The following is a 21,242-nucleotide window of genomic DNA, read 5'->3' on the forward strand; positions in this document are numbered from 1 at the left end:
AGAACTGGAGTTGGAAAGAAAAAGGAAATGAAGGAGCAGTCAAGTCCATTCCTGGTCCTTGTTGTGGAAGTTCAACCTTGCTCTTAAGACAAAGCAACATCCTTGGAGACCCTGGCAACCTACTATTCTCTGTGTTGTGGTTTCTAAAAGGGCCCTCTCACCAAAGACACGCATAGTGGATTCCCCGGGAAGCTGCACTGAGCACCCAGAGCCAGGGGGCTCCAAAGAAATGCCTCTTCAACACCTCTGAAATGAATGACGTCCCACGAAGGAGAATGGCAATGAAGAGGTAGGAGCAGCTTGGGAATTGAGAGCGGAAATCGCAAACAAAGTTTACAGAGAAGCAAGGCGGGAGCTGTTTTGACTGATCCCTCCAGCAGCTCTCCGGGAGTTGGTAGTAGTGATTTTGTTCCAGTTGCAATTGAATTTGTCCAAGGTCACATAGCTGGGAAACTGGGAGCTGGGGGTCCAGCACGGATTTCAGGCCACAGGCCACAGCCTCTCACAAAGGAAGCGTGACTTAGAGTTGAAGAACCAGCCCAAAAGCAGGGAAGTGGGGAGCAGGAAGGGCGCTGACCCACAAGCCATAGGAGAGGGTGCCATGGAAAGGGCCGTGTGTCAGTTTCCTTTGACTGCCATAACAAAGTACCGTAAATTTAGCAGCTCACGCAACACAAATGTATTCTCTCACAGTTCTGGAAGTGCAAATTGCAAAAGGCAGGGCCTCTCTCTCTCCAAAGGCTCTAGGGGAGGATGCTTCCTTTTCTCTTCCAGCTTCTGCAAGTGGTTCCTGGCATTCCTTGGCTTGTGACCACATCGCCTCCACCTTCACAGGGCTTTCTTCTCTTCTCTTTCTTCCTGTGTCTCTCTTCCATGTGTATCTTATGAGGACAATTATCACTGGACTTAGAGCCCAACTGGATGATCCGGGAGGATCTCATCTTGAGATGTTTAACTTGCTTATCTCTGCATTCTTTTTTCCAAATGAGGGCGCATTCACAGGTTCCAGGGGTTGAGACAGGGACATGTCTTTCTAGAAGGCACCATTTCACCTGTTATAACCTGGGGACAAGGAGTGTTCGAAAACCAGGCACCAAGTTGTCTGGATTTATTTCCAAGAAGGCATGCTCTGCTGAGCATGAATCTGATCAGGGTTTTGATTTACAATTATCTGCCCACCCCTCAACTCTCTGCCAGCCACCCTAAAATGATTCACTGCTCAGTGAGCACTCTTACTGCCTGTGGTACCTTTCATGACCTTCTCTGCTCTCTGTAGACCACTGTCCCTTACCTCCCTGTCATTCTCAGCAAATGACCTTTCTACTGCTTAGTAGAGAAAATAGAAGCCATCAGAGAAAAATGCCCTCATTTTCCCATCCCCCGTCCCCAGTACTTTCCTGCCTCTGCCCTAGCCTCTCCTGGGTCCCTCCATTTCCGTAAGAATGGAATTTTCTCCTCTAGCCCAGGTCAAACGAGGCCACCTGGTTGAGTCCTCAGCCCTCCCATTTCCTGAGGCACCTGCGAATCATCCTAGCTGTCTTCTCTTGCTTCAACATCTCCTGCTTTTGTGGAACCCTCCCCCATCATTTAAACACAAGCATTTTCTTCCACCTTAAGATTGGAAAAAAAGGAAAAAAAAAAAAGCAAATGCTCTCCCTGCACCTCACTTCCACTTCCGGCAAGCACCTTCCATCCTTTCCAGGCGAACTTCTCCTTGTATTATCTGCACTTCCTGCCTCCGTTTCCTCCCTGCCCACACAGCCCCCTCCACCTAAGCAGCCCAGGTGCTTCCAGGCCACTAAATCCAAAGGTCTTTCCAGCCTTCATCTTCCCCAGCAGAACTGGCCAGTAATAACCCACCCTGCCTAACTGTAGTATTGTATGGTCTTGAATTCTGTGACTCCACATTCTCCTGGTATTCTTCCTGCTTCTTTGGCTACATCTTCTCAGGCTTTTGTTCATAAGTTGATTCTCCATGGGGCATGTAAATATTAGAGCTCAGGATCCCTCCTTTTTCACTCTAGTTCTTTCTGGGCAGTCTCCCCACTGGGGCTCAAACTGCAGTCTATGTGACCACGACTCGCAAATGCTAATCTCCACCTTCAAAGATCAGGTATCCAACAACCTAACCCACACCTGCTGGATGTTTTAAAGGCAGCTTGTACTCAAAATATCCAAAACAAAGTTCAAGATCTTTTCTCCCACAAACCTGGGCCCTTTCCATCTTCTCCCATTTCTGTGGACCAAACTACCACCCATCTAGCCAGCCAGGAAAGTCATCGCCACAATCTCGCTCTCACTCCCCTTGGATCAGATTCAAAATGATGTTGCCATTTCAGGAAAGCCTCATTCTCTTTTTCTTTGTTTTGAAGAGTAGAAATGATGCTTTGCGTATCTTGAGTCTTAAGAAATCCAGTTGAGGATGGAGTCTGAGTTTTTAACAAAATGTTTCCCATTTCTGTGATTAGGATTCTTTTAAGGCCATTATCCAATGATCTATCTTGATTTACCTAGTGGCTGGAAACTCCAGGGTTTATATTTCCTGGATCTTGATTTCACAAGAAGAGATAATTCATGGAAAACCCTTAAATCACGGCCAGACTCAGAATGCCTGCCATCCTTTCGGGGTATAACCAACTGACTTACAATCTCTGTAAATAAAACCACATAACAGTTACAAAATTTAAAAAAGGAGTTTTGGGGGATAAGAAAATGACAAAGAGATACATGAAATGGAATTCCTAAGGAAGAATACAATTTCAAAATTGTGATTTAAACAGATCTGAAAATGTTGGTGTCATTGTCATAGGTTTTTAGAAAAATCTATCTGAAAAGGTGTCATCAGAGAGAAAAGCAAGAAAAAGATATGATCAGACCTGATTGTAGACAGATACAATATATAATGTATATGTTGGCTTAATTCTAAATGGAATAATAAAATAAAATTTACACTTCTAATTTTGTGTCTCATGCATTACACATAGTAAAGAAATATTGTTCAACTTTTTCCAAATAATGCTAATAGTCCAATTCTGTGCTAGGTTGTTCTTTATTGGGTCTATTGATCTCAAGTGACTCTGGCCTAAAGACTTTGGTCACTCTCTAGGCTGCAAAGGAAAAACTCTCTGTTCTATCCGGATGCAAGTGCTAAGTTCCTTGGTCTGCTGATCAAAGAATTTCAAGGAAAATAAGATTTGGGTGTTTTGCCAAGGTTTTGTATTTTATTTTGTTTTACAAGCATTGGTGTCTCTCTTGGAATTTTTTCAGGATTATTTTCTCTCTGCAATACAGAAATAGCCAAAATGTAGGTATCATCACCAAATGACAGTCTAGAGTTCCATCACCTCAAGATTCTTTCTTTTTAAAAGGGAAGTGGTATGGAGTAGGAAGTTTAGGATACTTGTTTTCAAATTTCATTTTCACCCCTTACTAGCCATGTGACATTGGGCAAGTTACTGAATCTCTCTGAATTTTCACTTTTGTGTCTGTGAAATGGTAATAATCAACCTATATTATAGGTATATTGTTAGGATTACATGGCATCATATACAAAAAGTACTTGACATAGTGTCAATATTCAAGAAATCTTAGTTTCCTTTTATTTTACTTTGATTATACTATTTGAACTTTAATGATTATTCTTTTTGTAAACTTTTTTCTTTTTTCTTTTTTTTTTTTGAGACGGAGTCTGGCTCTGTCGCCCAGGCTGGAGTGCAGTGGCCGGATCTCAGCTCACTGCAAGCTCCGCCTCCCGGGTTCACGCCATTCTCCTGCCTCAGCCTCCCAAGTAGCTGGGACTACAGGCACCCGCCACCTCACCCGGCTAGTTTTTTGTACTTTTTAGTAGAGACGGGGTTTCACTGTGTTAGCCAGGATGGTCTCGATCTCCTGACCTTGTGATCCGCCCGTCTCGGCCTCCCAAAGTGCTGGGATTACAGGCTTGAGCCACCGCGCCCGGCTTTTTTTTTCTTTTTTTAATGAGATGGGTTTCACTATGGTGCCTAGGCTGGTCTTGAACTCCTGGGCTCAAGAGATCTTCCCACTTAAGCCTCCTAAGCAGCTGGGATTGCAGGCATACACCGCTGCACCCAGCTTTCTGGGTACAGTGTACTGAAACATTTTAAGTATGCCATTGACAATTTGCTAGGAAATGCCCATCATGAAAGAATCGTGAAAACTTCTATCATGTGTATGAAACTTTTTGCATGTTCATGGCATTTCACAACTGTGATATGCCTCTTCCTTGAAGTCCCATGAGTTTTCTGTAATCCCTGCTGCCTTTATAGTCGAGTTCACAGAGGCACAAAGTAACCCATAAAGGGTTCAGTACCATTAACAACAGAACAGCCACCATGCGGCAAAGTAATCCAGTGAGCCAAACTCCTTTGTCAGAATATCTGCACACCAGCCCTAAGGCTGAGCCAACAAAATCCAGGTGAATGCAACACTAGATCCCAAAGATGGTCTTTAAGCAATAAGAGTGGCCTATCTTCATAGTTTGACCAATATTTATTATGGCTCAAGAGCTGTAGCAATGAGTAAAGAAGGCATGTCTCACTGGATTTCTGTGCAATCATGGCTGTGTAGGAGAAGGACTGGAACGATGAGCACATAGCAGGAAGATTTGACATGGCCTGGGAGGTTGAGAGCTGCTGCCATGGGAGGAAGCAACATCTAACATAAATGCTAAACAATGAGCATGTTATCAATTAGATGAAGCGTGTATGCATCCCATGGTGTGGCTAGAACCCCATGGGGTTCTAGAAGAAGCTGGTGAGGGAGTCCAGGCCATAGGGTGCAGAACCTAGTTAAGGATGTGCCTCTATCCCAAGACCTAGGGGCCCACAATGAGTTGATGCATCTGACTACACTGGTCATGGGAACTGCAACTTGCTCGCCTACCCCATAAAGAACATTCCGGTTAGCACAAGGTTATTTTAGTACATGGCTGCCCTGCTTAGATGAGCCACTAGTCAAACAATTCCATTTTATTCATCTGTAAGTGTAAGCCTGAAGTTAAACCTGCTGCTCAGATGTTGAATGTGGAGTGACACCCTAAATATCATGCCAGGCTGGCTGTGGAGAGCTGGCTCATTAGGATACCAGGAGAACTTCTAAAACTCAGACGCCCAGACCTCATCCTAAATGAATTAAATCACACTCCTCAGGGAGTGGGACCTGGCATCAGTATATTTCTTTCTTTCTTTTTCTTTTTTTTTTGAAATGGAGTTTTACTCTTATTGCCCAGGCTGGAGTACAGTGGCACAACCTTGGCTCACTGCAACCTCCGCCTCCTGAGTTCAAGCGATTCTCCTGCCTCAGCCTCCTGAGTAGCTGGGATTACAGGCATGTGCCACCACACCCTGCTAATTTTGCATTTTTAGTAGAGACGGGTTTTCTCCATATTGGTCAGACTGGTCTCGAACTCCTGACCTCAGGTGATCCACCTGCCTCAGCCTTCCAAAGTGCTGGGATTACAGGCATGAGTCACCGCGCCCAGCCAGCATCAGTATATTTCTTAAGCTCCTTAGGTGATTCCAATGTGCAGCCAAGTTTGGGAAGCTGTGAACCAAGATTCTCTTCACCATGCGTCTCTCCTTCCCCTGAACAGGAGGAAGGAACGAGTAACAGTGACCATCCATGAAACGGATTCGGGACTCTCTTTTAGCTGAAGATGAGAGTAGACAGTGCAAGAGGAGCCTGTCCAAATACCATCTGCAGACGAAGGAGTGTCTACAAAACACACCAGGGACCTAGAAACCAACAGACCCATCCCACCTCTCCCAGGTTCAGCAATTCTTTCCTTCCTCGGAGGGCGTTTCTGATGGGACGAGCTGGGCCCGGGCGGATTCTGACCCCAACACCCCAACTCCAAACTTCGGTCCATCTGCCGCCAATGGTGACTTGGGTGGCGCGTTCCGGAGCAGACAGCCGTGCGCCCTCGGCGACCCGGTCCCTGCGCTCCGGCGCCCGCAGGTCCTCGCTCCCGGCTTCTGCACCTCCCGCTCCCGGACATCTGGCTGAGCCGCGCCTCCCTCTCCCCGCAGCCTCTGCCTGCCCCGCCTCCCCTCCCCACCCTTCCCTTGTTTGGGGCGGTAAGGTCAGAAGCGTTCAACAATTCAACGTGGGAAGTCTCTCAGAGGAAGTGCGGTCATAAATTTCACCCAACAAGAGGCTCCCATGAAGCCTGGGCTTGTTAGAAAACCTCCCAGCCGCTAATCGAGGGTTAGGCAGCTCCAGGGCGGGTGGGCTCCAGGGCAGCCAGGGAGCAAGGGTGAGGGCCTGGGGCTGCGGGTGCAGAGGGTTGTCGGGGTCCAAGTGTTCAGTGCCTTGCATGCGTGGCTGTCGCTCTGCCCCTCTGGTATTGCCCGGCTGTATCACTACCCTTAGATGTGTCCAAACGGTCCTTGTGTGTATAAGACACACAGCCAAGCGCATTTGGGAGAGGGGGTTAGTCAGTTTCTCCTTACGTTGCAGCGGTACTTTAAACCCCGTCTGGGTTATTTTAAGCCTGAAGTTCTTGAAAGGAAACGTTTGAGTAAGTTAAGGCTATGTTGAATGCCGCGTTCCGTATGACCTTGCCATCTGAATGTGATGATGGTTCCCAGAAAAACAAATAGGCAAGAGGTTAAAGACAGAGTTCTAGGCCCAGCCCTTGCTGTGTGACTCTGAGTGAGTCACTGTATGTCTCTGAGCCCCCATTCTCCGCTGCAGAGTGAGGGAGTTGGAGGGTCGGTGGGCATGAGGCAGCCCTAAGTCCCCCTGGGCTCTAACGGCCTCTGGTCTTTGCACCTCCTCCCTCTCCCTGCAGCACCAACAAGGTGAAAGAAGGGTCTGATCGAATTCAGCCTTTGTCCTGCTGTCATTTGTCATGGGAAGTCTTTCCAGGGACTGGCACTCTGACTTGGTTGGAAAGCCAAGGGTGTGGCTATTGAGCCCACATCAATAGAAGGAAGGTTTGCAAGCCAAGTCTACACCTGCCCTGTGCTGTGCCCAGCAGAGGGGAGAGAGTTTGAGGATTATTTACTCCTGGAACTTTTGCTGCAATAAATAAAGCAATGCTGGAGGCTTGAAGGAGTTTAAAGACTAACAGGGGAGATAATAACAATTGTTACTATTCACCAGGCAGGGTTCTAAGTCCTTTGCATAAATTAACCCACTTAAGCCTCCCAACAGCTCCCTGAGGTTGGATACTACTATTAGCCCAGTTTGACAGATAGGTAAACTGAGGTACGGTGGGGTTAAATAATTTGCCTAAGATCATACTGCAGGGAAGAGGTAGAGAGGAGACTTGAACCACCACAAGCACAAAGATCAGCCCTGGGCCCTCGGCAAAGACGGTGCTTCCTATCCCGGGGACAGAGGGAGACAAGTCCGGGCATCCAAGAGAGCAGGAATCCCAGAGCAAAGGTCAAGAGTGGGCCGGGCGCGGTGGCTCAAGCCTGTAATCCCAGCACTTTGGGAGGCCGAGACGGGCGGATCACGAGGTCAGGAGATCGAGACCATCCTGGCTAACATGGTGAAACCCTGTCTCTACTAAAAATACAAAAAAAAAAAAAAACTAGCCGGGCGAACTGGCGGGCGCCTGTAGTCCCAGCTACTCCGGAGGCTGAGGCAGGAGAATGGCATAAACCCGGGAGGCGGAACTTGCAGTGAGCTGAGATCGGGCCACTGCACTCCAGCCCGGGCGACAGAGCAAGACTCCGTCTCAAAAAAAAAAAAAAAGAGAGGGACCGCAGGCAGAGTAAGGGGCCCAGGTGGCTGGTGCGCCTGCCCTGAGGATCAGATGTCTCTCTGGGGCGTTATGACTACTTAAAGCTCTAGGCTCAGATTTTCCATCAGGCCCCAGAAGAGCCACTTTGGGACAGCACGGAGACCTCAGAGCAATGAGCTCGACTGAGCGGGCTGTAGTTTGCAAAAGCTGCAGACCAGACAAGCTTCACCCTTCAGACCAAAAAGAAAAATCCCCTCTGGAGCCTGAATTGTTCGGCAAAAAAGATAAACGTATAAGCCAGTCCCAGATCTCAGAGCACCTCAATGGGACATGTGAATCATTTTCTGTAGATAATAAGGAACCCTTAAAAGAATAAGCCATTCTTGTTACAGCTTTTGAATGGTGATGGCTTTTGCCTGCAATCTCTGTATGTTTATGGCAAAATCATTATTTTGAGATGAATTATCTGGATAACTGTCGGAGACGAACTGCAGGCTGCATTTCACCACTGATGCTCTTTGCTTTACGCATGTGTTGCACGTATTCCCACCAGTTGGTGGTAAACTTTTGCATTTTTCAAGCCTCTCAGAGGACCGACCCACTTTCTGTGCAGTGTCAGAAGCTCAAGAGAGAAGCCAGAAGAAAAAGACACAGTAGCCTGTAGCCTTCGGTGCACATCTGCAAAGAATGCTTGCCTATTGCCACTATTGCATTCTGCCCGGGGTTTTATTCATTCATCTTCTAAGCCAGACTTCTGCCAAGTCCCCTCACTTGTCTGTAGAACATTTCCGTACTGGCTAAGGTTTTTCCATCTTACCTAGCCAAAGTTGTTTATAGTCTCCCTGAGTGACAGAGCAAACAAAAGCTGGTCAAAAGCAAACACATAGGGTCTTCTGATCATTGAACCACTTTTGAATCTTTCATTGACAAAATCTCCACAGCAAAGAACACCTGCAATAGGTGTCAAGCACAAATGCTTCTTCATCAATGGTTGCTTGCATCGACAAGGGCTCGGAAAGATAAGACCCCAACTGTTCCCTCAGAAAAGCGTTTGTGTTTCAGCTCATCTGGGATTGGAGAGCCCATTTCTTCCTGATGTGTGTCACTTGGAGGTCTCCAACCTGCAAACATCAGGATAGCTGCTTCCCTGCAAAATTAGGCAGCTGCAGGTTGACTCGAGTCCGTGTCTCCCGAGCCAGAATGTGGGACGATGCAATTGAATAAATGTGGGATGCTTTCTGCAGAGCATAATTCTACACGAGGACTCCTACAGACATACATACACACTGAGAGAGGCCAAGAGAGGATAATTTGGGATAAAAATGCCATAATCTCATGGCCTCAGCACCAAACTGGTGCTGATCCAATTCTTCCCGAAATGAAATGTGATGTTTCTGAATTCCTTCTGGCTGCCACTGAAAGCCCCCGCTTTTCCTGGTGACTGCAGGAGGCTGCAATGTGGTGGGGGTGGGGCACGGAGTGCTGGGCGCTAAGCTCCCTCCTGGCTTCACATAAAGGAAGCAAAATCAAAATCCAAGCCTGAAAAAAAAAAAAAAAGAAAACTAAATTTAATTGGCTAGGAAACAGGATTCCTGGGGCCTCTGCTTTCCCAGCTTCCAGAGAAGGATTTAGGCTGGGACACTTCCCCGCCCTCAGGACAAAAAGAGAGAGAGAAAAAAAAAGGATTAAATTCGGGTTGGGTCTGGCTAGTACAAATTGCATGCAGAGTATACAGTTGCTTTGCATATTGCATGTGCTTTCATGGAGAGGGAAAACGGGGGAAGAGGGAGGGCAGGGACACTGAAGAGGGGAAAAAATGAAAAAAACAACTTGCTGTTTTCATATGGTCGGATAGAACTGTTTTGTCTCTGTAACTGTGCAGAATGTCAATGGTAGGCACCGTGTCGTGACAAGATTTTTTTTTTTAAGTTAAGCTAAGCTCACACCCGAGCTGTAGCCCCCCGAGGTACTGCAGCTTTAATTGTGTTCAGTATGATCTACAGAACAATATGTCTTGATAAATCTGAATGGCAACCCAGCGCACGGCTCCCCTTGGCATTGCTGCAAAGCCAGGCCTCGCTTTAGTGAACCCGTTCAGGAATGTGGGTTAATTCGACGACCCTTTTTACCCCCACAGCTCTGTTTTTGTGAGGTTGGCAGAAACTGACACGTTTTCTTTTGCTTAATTAAGTTGTTCAGTAGAAGGCTGGTCAAACAGTTGCATCTACGTGGGGAGTCTGGAGATGCACAGAAAGCCGTGGGCGTTTCCAACATAAAAAGGGGGATTCTGTTATTGTTTGGGTGTAGACGGGTCATTTTTTCAAAGTTACTGCTGCCTGAGTGACCACAACCCTGTGCGCAGCCCTGAAAGGACATTAAAGCTGCTTAAATACAACTACCTTGGGTTTACTTTTTAAAAGAGAGAGAGAGAGAGAGGGAAAGAACAAGCAGGAGAGAAACGAAGCGGTCTCATTTATGTAGCATTTTATTTCTTTCCGGACTTTTTTTTTTTTTAAGGCAAAGAGTGAGCTCATTTACATAAGAGATGCCCATACATTATGAATTACAGCTAGTATGATCAAACTCTCTTTCCAATCAGTAAAACACAACTGGTACCATACCCATAGAAATTGCACTGGCCTTCTGAACAGAGGAGAGGGATCTAATCACCCTTACGCCAGACACCGGGGTTAGGAAAATGTCTAAAATCCCTGTTGATGAAATTCCCGCTTTCATTCCTTGTTGATGTTATGACAGCCACACACAGTATCAGTCTCATGGATTCTCAAAGGAACTGAGGGCCTGATTGGAGGCCTTCTCCATCACGTCTCTGTCCCTTTTTGAAGCCTCCTACATTTCTATTCAAATGTATCATTGACATGCAGATCCCCCCTGGATTTTCTGTGGCTATTTGGTCCCAGCAAGAGTTTTTCTTGTTGCACATACTGTGTGATATATTTAAGAGGAGGCATGTGGAGGCACTGGCACCTGGGCTTTGGGGTCCTAGTGCTAACGATGAATGGCTTTGGTCTACTGTATGCCCTAAGTTGTTCCTATTGATGCCCCTGTGCCTCAGTTTATCCATAACAGCAGATGCTCAATGTGGATACTTAGCAGGCACCTAATATATACATTTCTGAGTTTCAGCTGCCCTCTTTCTCCCTCTGCAATAAAGCAATAATTGGAAAACTCACTGATTCCACAGCACCTGGCACCATCACTGTGCTGATAATCAACACCATGATTTTCAGCAGTTATGAAGCCCGGGCACCCGTTGGTGAAGCATCAGGCTTGCAGAGCTGCTCAAGGGATGTTTGTACATACCTAGTCTTGCGGAGAGCCATTATGCCTGCTTGGAAGCCAGGCACTCCAGTTTTCCACCAAGTCCCAGCAGTTTTTGGAAAGCCTAAAGATCAGCCTCTTCCTTCTCCAGAGAGAAAAGACTTCATGGTCAAACATTTCAAGAGACTTCACCATGACTTTTTACTTCTCTTAATATACAAGAAAGAGTAGGCAATTCTTTGATTGATGTTAGTTGCATGAATGGCAAAATGATTCTTAGGCCAAAGAACAATCCATTTTGGAGTATAAATGACTTGGATCAGCAGTCTACACTGATATCAGCTGTTTTTTGTATTTTTTTTTTTTTTTTTTTTTTTTTTTTTTTTTTTTTTTTTTTTTTTGAGACGGAGTCTTGCTCTGTCTCCCGGGCTGGAGTGCAGTGGCCGGATCTCAGCTCACTGCAAGCTCCGCCTCCCGGGTTTACGCCATTCTCCTGCCTCAGCCTCCCCAGTAGCTGGGACTACAGGCGCCCGCCACCTCGCCCGGCTAGTTTTTTGTATTTTTTAGTAGAGACGGGGTTTCACCGTGTTAGCCAGGATGGTCTCGATCTCCTGACCTCGTGATCTGCCCGTCTCGGCCTCCCAAAGTGCTAGGATTACAGGCTTGAGCCACCGCACCCGGCCAGCTGTTTTTTTTTTTTAACAAACAAAAAAAAAACAAAACAGGGTCTCACTATGTCACCCAGGCTGGAGAGCAATGGCATGATCATGGCTCACTACAGCCTTGATCTCCTGGACTCAAGCCATCCTCCCACCTCAGCCTCCTTAGTAGCTGGGACTACTACAGGCATTCACCCCCTTACCTGGCTAATTTTTTTTTTACTTTTTGTAGAGATGCATTGCCGAGATTGGTCTTGACTCCTACGCTCAATCGATCCTCTCACCTCAGCCTTCCAAAGTGCTGGGATTACAGGCCACCGTGCCCAGCTTGGTTTTTCATTACAAGCAATACCTGCTTACTCCTCATATTTTGCCAGAGTTGATTATAGATTTATACTCAAGACACCAAGCTCCTATATTTAGGTTGTGTATATTCAGGTTCCCAAAAATACACAAGAATTTGCCTAGATTTCAAGGTGCTTCCAACCTCTAAGTAGAGAGGATAGGGAGATTTTGAAGGCCTGTTTTGCACAACCATTCCCAAATGACTTATTACTCTGCAGAACCAAAGCCTGGCTGCACAAAAAAAATGCAAAATGCTTCCCCCAGTTCTGGTGGTCGATGTTTAAGGACCACACAGGACACTGGTCTGCAGTGTCCCTATCTTACTTCTCCCTTATTGATGGCTCGAGGAAGACCCCAAAATCTGGGTCTGGTCCACTGATCTTCACGGTCTTAGAGCCACGATACTTAGGTCACCTGCCTTACTTTTAGGTCACCTGCCTTACTGCAAAAAAGTCACACTCAAAACTACGCACAAGTCTCACATACAACTTTTAAATCGCAGCTGACTGGCTGGTCTTAGCACCTTTTAAAGAGAGAAGTTGTGGGAAGCGAGTGAAGGCCTGAGCAGATGGGAGCCGAGATGGCCGGGCGGCAAGTGGCTGCCGGAGTCATGCCACCTGGCCATCTTCCCACAGTCTGGAGGGGGTGTGTGTGGCTGGCAGTTCCATTCCCGTTTGAGGTGGCGGGCCCTCTCCCCCTTTCCAATTCCCTGACAGCCCGGGCAGATTTTCCTTTGGCTTTTGAAAATCCAGGACATATTATTCCTCAAAGTCGCCAAGTTCCAGCTGCTAGAGAGAGCTGGCCTTTCGCTCTGTTGCCCCACCATCAAGCCTACATCTTTACACCCAGGGAAACAGAAGGCCTTCCTCCATGCGGGCAAGCCCACAAGAGTTCGGATGCTGCCGCTCGGGTCCTGCAGACAGAGGGGAGGATTCACAAGGACTGGCCAGGAGCCATCCCACTAGCCCTGGCACTTGCAGCTCCACATGGAGCTCTGCGGCTCTTCAGGACAAAGAGGAGTGTTTTTATCAGCCCAACGTTCTGCTGACAAATGCATAATAAACTGACAGAAAGCGACCAAGCAGCATTTCAAAACCCCCAGTTACAGGGGAGGCCAAGCCTGAGTGGAGATGGTCACTTTCTGCAGGTGTTCGGCCAGTGTCCCTGCATTTGCATGTATTTGCATATACTGTCAAACAGTTGGCTGACAGAAAGTCTGAGGAGGTCTGGACACAGCCCAAACCTGTCAGTGGCTTTCTCCTTGCCAGTCAAGGTTGGCTCTGGCTGCAATTAAGGCAGGAAACGAATACTTCTGACATTGCAATATACCCAGCCACAGCTGGGCGAAGTTAAATGGAAAAGGGGGCTTTATTTAGAGAGACAAGATGCATGCTGGAAAAAAAAGATGGGGAAGGCCAAGAGTGGTTAAATGCTCAGAAAGTGACACTCTACACTCATTCTGCAAAAGGAAACAAATATTTTTCAGTCCTTCCAGGTTGCTGTGCTGTGGTGTTATTTGTTGTTGTTGTTGTTGCTTGGGGTGAGTGAGCAGATTTCCCTACTGAGTGAGGCCAATTCAGCATGCGAGAGGAGCTTGCCAGACACGACACCTTTTATCTTCAGAGTATCATCTCAGGAAGCAGGGAGGAAGTGCATCTCCAAACCGCATTTCCGTGACACACGTGCTACCCCATAAGGCTCCACTGTTCCGTTCAGTGTTGGCAAATAGGTAGCCATGGCTGGGAGGGGGTGAGAAAATCGGAGGGGGCCGCGCACAAGCGTTATGTTGTCCCCCCACTGCCCTGCACAAGGGTTACAGCTCATATTAGCATATGGATTGCCATGGGAAAGAAACAAAATCAGGCCTTCACTACTGTAAGAGTGAATGGCCTCAAGAGATGGAGGGGCGGGGAAGGAAGAAAGCCGGAGAGGAAGGTGGTGGTGGTTCCTGTTGTTTTTAAGAACACATGAGATTTATATTTTTGGAGGCCTGTGTCCTTCTGAGATGTTGTTTTACAGATTCTTTAAGCGAGACCTAACAATTTATTAAATACTTCATCTCTAAACAGTGGTGGGCACTAGAGTTTCATGAGCAGCAAACAATAGATGCTGTTTATTCGCCAACAATACAGACACTGTTTAGCTCCGGACTGCAAGTGGCTGAGCCATCTGGCTCATATCTCCACAGTAAAACATTGTCCGTGACACAAAAAATGACTACATCCCCAGGACAAACTAGTGTGACCTCTAAATAAAGCCTTCCTCTGAAGCTATGATATCACACTGCACAGGGGACACCAGCACAATTGAATCTGGTCACCAAAAGCCCAAGTGAGATAGGACTATGTAAATGGAATTTTATAGGAGACTTTTTGTCCTCCGGGGCAAACCATCCAGATCCGTCCACAGCACTGAAACATCTTTTTCATTCACCCCTGGGACAACAGTGTGGTTCTATTTGGCGATTGGCAGTCCTCTTTCTCCCGCGCCCTACCCAGGAAGCACACGTCCGTGTTCCCGAGGCAGCACCTGCAGCCTTTGCTTCCAGCAACTTTTCACTGATGCGGGCCCCACCTGCACCAGCCTTTTTGCTGATATTTCAGAAACAAGCGGCCCTTTCTCCTCCCTGCCAGGGAGAAGGCCCAAGTTTGCCAGCTTCTTCACAAATAGCCAAACAAGTCACTCTCAGCCTTGCGCCACCTGAATGCCCGCTTCACGAGGCAAACAAGTATACACACACACACACACACACAGACATACACACACAGACACACACACACTCCAGCACCCTGTCCAAGAAAGGGGCCATTTCAATGGAAGAAGTGTCATTCTCCGGAAAAGACCCAATTCAGTCGCTACCAGCAAGGCATTTGTGTGGCTGTTTGGTGGGAAAATTTCATTACAGAAATTGAGACATGATGAAGAACAGACCAAAAAGCTGGCTCGGCTTAAGCCTTCCACCTTTTCCAATTCCTGTTTGTTTTGTTTTTCAGAGCGAGAAACCCTGACCCACCCCTATGCATAAAACATTTTGCACACACGATGCTTCATAAAATAAGATCTCTCAGTGATTTCCCCATGCAAGCAGGTATTGGACCATTTTGCAGCCGGAGCCACCTGAGATGTGACACACTCAGCACCTTGTTGGAGATAGACAGGAGAGGGTGAATTCCTCTGTGAACTTTTGCCATCCCCGTCACCTCACACAAACTACTTAACTGCTCAGCACCCATCCTCAGGTGTAACAAAAGGGATAACATTTCCTTCTTCACAGGAACTAAATTTGGAAAATAGGTGAGAAATGCTTACCGTAATGCCTTATATATAGTGAGGGCTTAATAAATGAAAGCTCTTACAATAATGATAACAGATAATGGTAACATTGTTTCTACGACTCCTGGAATTTCAGTGGGAAAACAGCTTCCAGGATACCAGTCACTCATTTAAATAAATATTGACCCTTGATAATAGTAATGTTTATTGACCGGGCACAGTGGCTTATGCTTGTAATCCCAGCACTTAGGGAGGCCGAAGTGGGTGGAACACTTGAGGTCAAGAGTTCAAGACCAGCCTGGCCAACATGGTGAAACCCTATCTCTACTAAAAATACAAAAATTAGCCAGGTTTGGTAATGTAATCCCAGCTACTCAGGAAACTGAGGCAGGAGAATCGCTTGAACCTAGGAGGTGGAGGTTGCAGTGAGCTGAGATTGAGCCACTGTACTCCAGTCTGGGTGTCAGAGTGAGACTCTGTCTTAAAAAAAAAAAAAAAAAGTAACATTTATTATCATCATTACCATCTATCATTCACCCTTGCTAAATTATTTGGCAAAGTTGGATTAGAAACTGCTAATCTGCTAGTGAGCTTATCCTTTTCCTATTTCTGAGGTAGAGCTTTCTTCATGAGGCATGAAAATGGCCAAAATTGTATATTGTTATTTCTGTAAAAGTCATAGTCATTTGTTTTAAAGAATAAGAATGCACAGTTGCTGTATCTTAAATATAAAGTCATAGGGATGACTTGATATCTTACAATGATTTCTTTCCTTTTGCTTCAGTTCCAATTAATCCCAAGATTTTAATTGCTTGCAGTTAACTTAGGAGTAATCTTTGCATTTACAGCTGGTGGGTTTCTAAAAATGAAGCTGTTTGGTTGAAATTATGAAAGCTGATTTTCCCCAGTTAGTTGAGAGAACACAAACTGGACCCAGAGCCTAGGAAACAATCTTTGTAAAAATGTCACAAATGCCAGCTGGGTGTAGTGGCTCACACCTGTAATCCCAGCACTTTGGGAGGCCGAGGCAGGAGATCACTTGAGGTCAGGAGTTTCAGACCAGCCTGGCCAATATGGTGAAACCCTGTCTCTACTAAAAATAGAAAAACTAGTCAGATATGGTGGTGCGTGCCTGTAATCCCAGCTACTTGGGAGGCTGAGGCAGGAGAATCGCTTGTACCCAGGAGGTGAAGGTTCCAGTGAGCCAAGATCGTGCCACTGCACTCCAGCGTGGGTGACAGAACGAGATTCTGTCTCAAAAAAAAATATTTTTCAATCACAAATGCCATATTTAACCAAATGTAAACTGAGTTATGGGCCCTTGGCAGTCCAACCTTTGTGATAGGTATATAAATCAATTTAACAGGACATGACGATATGGCTTCAGTTACCATCTACAGAACTCCTCCAGACATTTTCAGTAGAAATATAAAGTATTCCCAGAATATCAAAGCTAGTGGAAATTTCCATATGGAAAACCTTCTAGACTTTATATCTTTGGAAGAATGCAAAATATTCACTGTTTACTCACAAATTTCCACCTCTGTTTTGTTAGATTGTTTCATGTTGGTTTTGCCTTAATACTTACATGTGGAAGCTGTTGCACACATTGTATTATTTCCATGAATCCTGGTTAATTTCAGCAGGAAAACTGCTCCCAGGGTGACAGTCAACCATGCAAACAAATGCTGCCCTGGGAATCTGGGACCTATGAGAAGTCCAGCTAAGGACATACATGAATCCAATTAAACTTAGAAATACACATTTTGGATGGGAAGGCAAGGTCAAATCCTCTCATATATTGTTGGTGGAAATGCAGTTTAAAATAACCTTTGTAGAGAGTAATTTGATAGTCTCTACCAACATGTAAAATGTTTACACCCTCTGATCCAGGAATTCTACTTCTGGGACCATATTCTACTGAGCTATTCCTTCAAAGTGTGCAAGAACATATGTACAAGGGGGTTGATTATAATATTATTTGAAAAAATGAAACATGATGATAACCTAAGTGTCCATCAATAGAGCACTGTTTGAATAACTTACAGTGCATCGGTTAAAAAGAATGATGGGGAGCCATATGTATAACATGCCCTATAACTACATCTATATCTATATGTCCTTATATAAAATTATCTAGAAGAGGCTGGGCACAGTGGCTCACACCTATAATCACAGCACTTTGGGAGGCCAAGATGGTCAGATCATTGGAGCCCAGGAGTTCCAGACCAGCCTGGGCAACAATGGTGAAACCCCGTCTTTAAAATATACAAAAATTAGCCAGGCATAGTGGAGCATGCCTATAGTCCCAGCTACTTGGGAGGCTGAGGTGGGAGGATCACCTGAGCCCAGGAGGTCGAGGCTGGAGAGACCATGATTGTGCCACTGCACTCTAACCTGGGCAACAGAGTGAGAACCTGTGTCAAAAAAATGAAAATAGAATTATCTAGAAGAATGCATGCAACGCCATCCAGAAGATGAAAAGAGGAGGATTTCGTTTTTACAGAATGCCCTTTCATGGTATTTGCATTTTTTTAAATCAAAAAGTCATAATCCTTTTGGACTTTAAAGTACCATGGGTAGCACAAATAAAAAAATACGTTTCCCGGTCACTGTTCATTGTAAGGCTGCTGATATTCCTTGGCATAGGGGACATGAACTTTACAAGGGAGAAGGAAAGAAGAGCTGGCCAGCAAAACTTCCTGGATGCCCACTGTGAGAACGGGTTGACGCCAAAGGTTGAGGGAGTTACGGCCAAAGAGAAAAACTAATCCCTTCCCCTAAGAGACTTACCATGGCATAAGAAGTCTGTGGCTAGAGTAAATATAATATGGAAGGGCTGAGTGATTTGACTTACCCCATCTGTGGGGTTTTAATTGTTTGTGATTTGCTGGTTCTGCAACAATATAAGCTATCTAATGTGGTGCTCAAGAGCTGAGCTCTGGGGTTCCACTATGGCCAGCTCTACACTTGCTGGCTGGGGAACTTTGCTACTTAGTATCTCTGGGCTTCATTTCCTTCTCTGTAAAATACTCAGATTATCTACCTCACAGGGCTGATATAAAACACTTAACACAGAGCCTGGTGTCTACTGCATACTAGGCACTATGAATCTAGCTATTGTTTTGTTATTGTTGCTACAATAATATTTATATTATTGTTATTCTACAACTAATTTATGTATCCACTGCCCTTCACGCAGAAGGGACAGCACGGTGTAGTCTGTATTTCTTTTTTTTTTTTTTTCTTCTTTTTTTTTTTTTTTGAGACGGAGTCTCGCTCTGTCACCCGGGCTGGAGTGCAGTGGCCGGATCTCAGCTCACTGCAAGCTCCGCCTCCCGGGTTTATGCCATTCTCCTGCCTCAGCCTCCGCAGTAGCTGGGACTACAGGCGCCCACCACCGGCTAGTTTTTTGTATTTTTTTAGTAGATACGGGGTTTCACAGTGTTAGCCAGGATGGTCTCGATCTCCCGACCTCGTGATCCGCCCGTCTCGGCCTCCCAAAGTGCTGGGATTACAGGCTTGAGCCACCGCGCCCGGCCTGTAGTCTGTATTTCTGAGGATTCAGGGATCCACACAGGTAGGCTCGCGTTTTGAGTTACCTCTGCAACAGGAGGGTTTGCGCTTCAGCAGCCACACTCTCGGCCCACACCCCTGATCTGCATTTTCAACAGGGCAGATTGGGGTAGGAATCTAGGGCCATGCAACAAAGGCAGGTTCACTTGTAAATGCTGAGGCAGAAACAGGCAGTTGTTTAAACAAGATGGCATTAAATCTACAAAAAAAAAAAAAAATCCCCGCCATGCCCAGAGCCACCTCCCAGGTGACCCTGGCCCACGGGATGGCGTCTCCTGACAAGGACACAGGGCTCCCCTCCCCGGGGCAGTGTGTGGCAAAGCTAGAGCTAGTTTCAGTGTTGAGACACCCCTGCCTCCCCCGCTGCCTTCACCCGATAATGTTTCTGTTTCTTCCTGGGTTCCTCCTCCATCCTTCTGGCTTCATTCCGGCAATTTGCACATGGCCCTCATGGGCCACCGTACCCTGCACCCTACATGTCCTTTTTGTAGTATCACCTGCCTTCACTTGAGCGATTCACTCTTCCAATTCCAATCCCCACAAGAAGAATTTAGAGGGTCCCACTCATCTTTTAAAGTTAGGAAAACCAGTCAAAAATTATCAGCAGGTGGTATAGACAGTGGCCCTTTAAGCCTATTATGGGGAGGTGGGTGGGCAGGCCGTGACTGACACCTCTAGCAACCAATGAGACTGAGGAAAGAGACTCTTCTGCCTTCCAATTGGTCAGCCCTGGCTTTTAAAGGCCCTGAGCTGACCAGACGCTATCCTCCCACCTCGCAGGTGCAGAGGGACCCAGGGGGCCAGTGGAATGTTTGGCTCTGTTTTCTGTGACTAAAATATAATTGTATTCGTGATCTAGAAAGCACATTACTTTTTCCCCATAGCTATTTTATTACCAGCTGTAAGTCATACCAATGATGACCCAAGCCATTCTTGTACGTTTATCTTGTTTTCATTACTAATACCAATGCTTTACCTGCATATAGTCTCTTACTTTTGATAAACTACTTTCACACATGCTAACTTGGAAAATATATGAAATGAAGCATATCTTACTCTCTGCTTTCCATAGAGAAAGAGAATGAAGCTCAGAGAGGTTCAGTAATTTGCCCAAGGTCACACAGCTAGAAAAGTGAGACTGGGATTAGAATCCAGCTTTTGGACTCTTAAGTCAACCCTCCTTCCATGTTTTTCAACGTTTTATGCGGTATTCAGAAAAATATTTCCCACATAAATGAGATCTCACTTTCCCCTCTCTCTCATGTTTCCCATTTTGGAAACCTTTACAGTTTAAGGGTCAAGACAGTAGATAAAGTTTTTTAAAACATAAACTTTCCACAAGTGCAGAAGTAAAATTTCTTAATAAATAGGAAAAGATTGAGGACAGATATATGAATACACTGATGAAACAATACTTATAAGATGGGCCTGGCAGGAAGTAACAGTGTCCTACACAAATTCTCGCTGTTGAAGGAATGCCCCATCATTACAGCAGAGGGGGTCATAGACACAGGCTTTATGCCTCGTGCTGAATGTCTAACCGCACACAGAGTTAGTGACCCATGGACAGAGCCTCTTACCCCTCCCCAGCCTCTGTGCAATGGAGATAGATGGCTGTGTCTGCTCCTCTCTGGCCTCTGAGCAGAGAGGAGTGACCCAAAAGGATAGGCTGGCTTTGGACTCTGTCCTCCTGTAGGATATCAGAACTAGGTGGAAACCCTCATGCACGTTGAATGTGGTGGCTCTGGGGACACTCTGGGCCCACATCTTTGCTTCTGGCCACATGTTTATGGTTCTGAAACTTATCACTGGGTGGCAGTTTGCCAGAAAATAGGGAAAATGGGATCATAGGGGTTCCCAGCATGCCCAGAGCCAGCTCCCAGGTGACCCTGGCCCTGTGAACAAAGTTCACACCAAAACGAGGAAGAGCTTTCCTGCCCCACCTCTCTTCTCATATTTGGGGCCAGTTGGGTGGGGAGAAACTTTCTTACCACATGCGGCCTGTGTACTCTGGTCTGGTGGGATAGCAAGGTTTTGCTGTGCACAGGTCAGGCCCCAGGTATCCTCTTTCCCTCCACTCAGCTACTGACAAATATAGCTTTTCCTTTGTTTTGCCTTGTGAACAAAGTTCTTAGATGTCTTAAAGGGAAAGAGATTTTTCTTATTCAAAATGACCCAGAAGCCATTCAAGGCAAACAACTCACCCAAGGGCAAGCAGGCAACTGCTGACAGAGGCCAGGCCAACTAGAACCAGGGCCCCCCAGGCACTGGGTGCAAAGTCCAGTACCCTGAGGAAGCTGCCATCAAAGGAGTCACTCATCCCAAATGATGTCGGCGTTGACCAATGAAAACAAAAGCTGAGGTAGAGAAACTGTCAGAGGGGCCTCAGCTTT

General features: G+C 46.1%; 1 long non-coding RNA gene across 1 annotated transcript; it reads right to left on the reverse strand.

Annotated features, from left to right (window-relative positions):
* Nucleotides 1–8,219: 8,219 nt before the first annotated feature.
* LOC104658746 lies at nt 8,220–20,927 on the reverse strand. Its single transcript, XR_747480.2, has 3 exons — nt 20,841–20,927; nt 10,909–11,141; nt 8,220–9,253 (listed from the first exon to the last, which is right to left on the reverse strand). It is a non-coding gene; the product is annotated as an uncharacterized LOC104658746 (long non-coding RNA).
* Between the last annotated feature and the right edge of the window lie 315 nt (nt 20,928–21,242).

This window comes from Rhinopithecus roxellana, chromosome 13 (genome assembly GCF_007565055.1).
Source record: "Rhinopithecus roxellana isolate Shanxi Qingling chromosome 13, ASM756505v1, whole genome shotgun sequence".
In the NCBI taxonomy this organism is placed as follows: Eukaryota; Metazoa; Chordata; class Mammalia; order Primates; family Cercopithecidae; genus Rhinopithecus; species Rhinopithecus roxellana.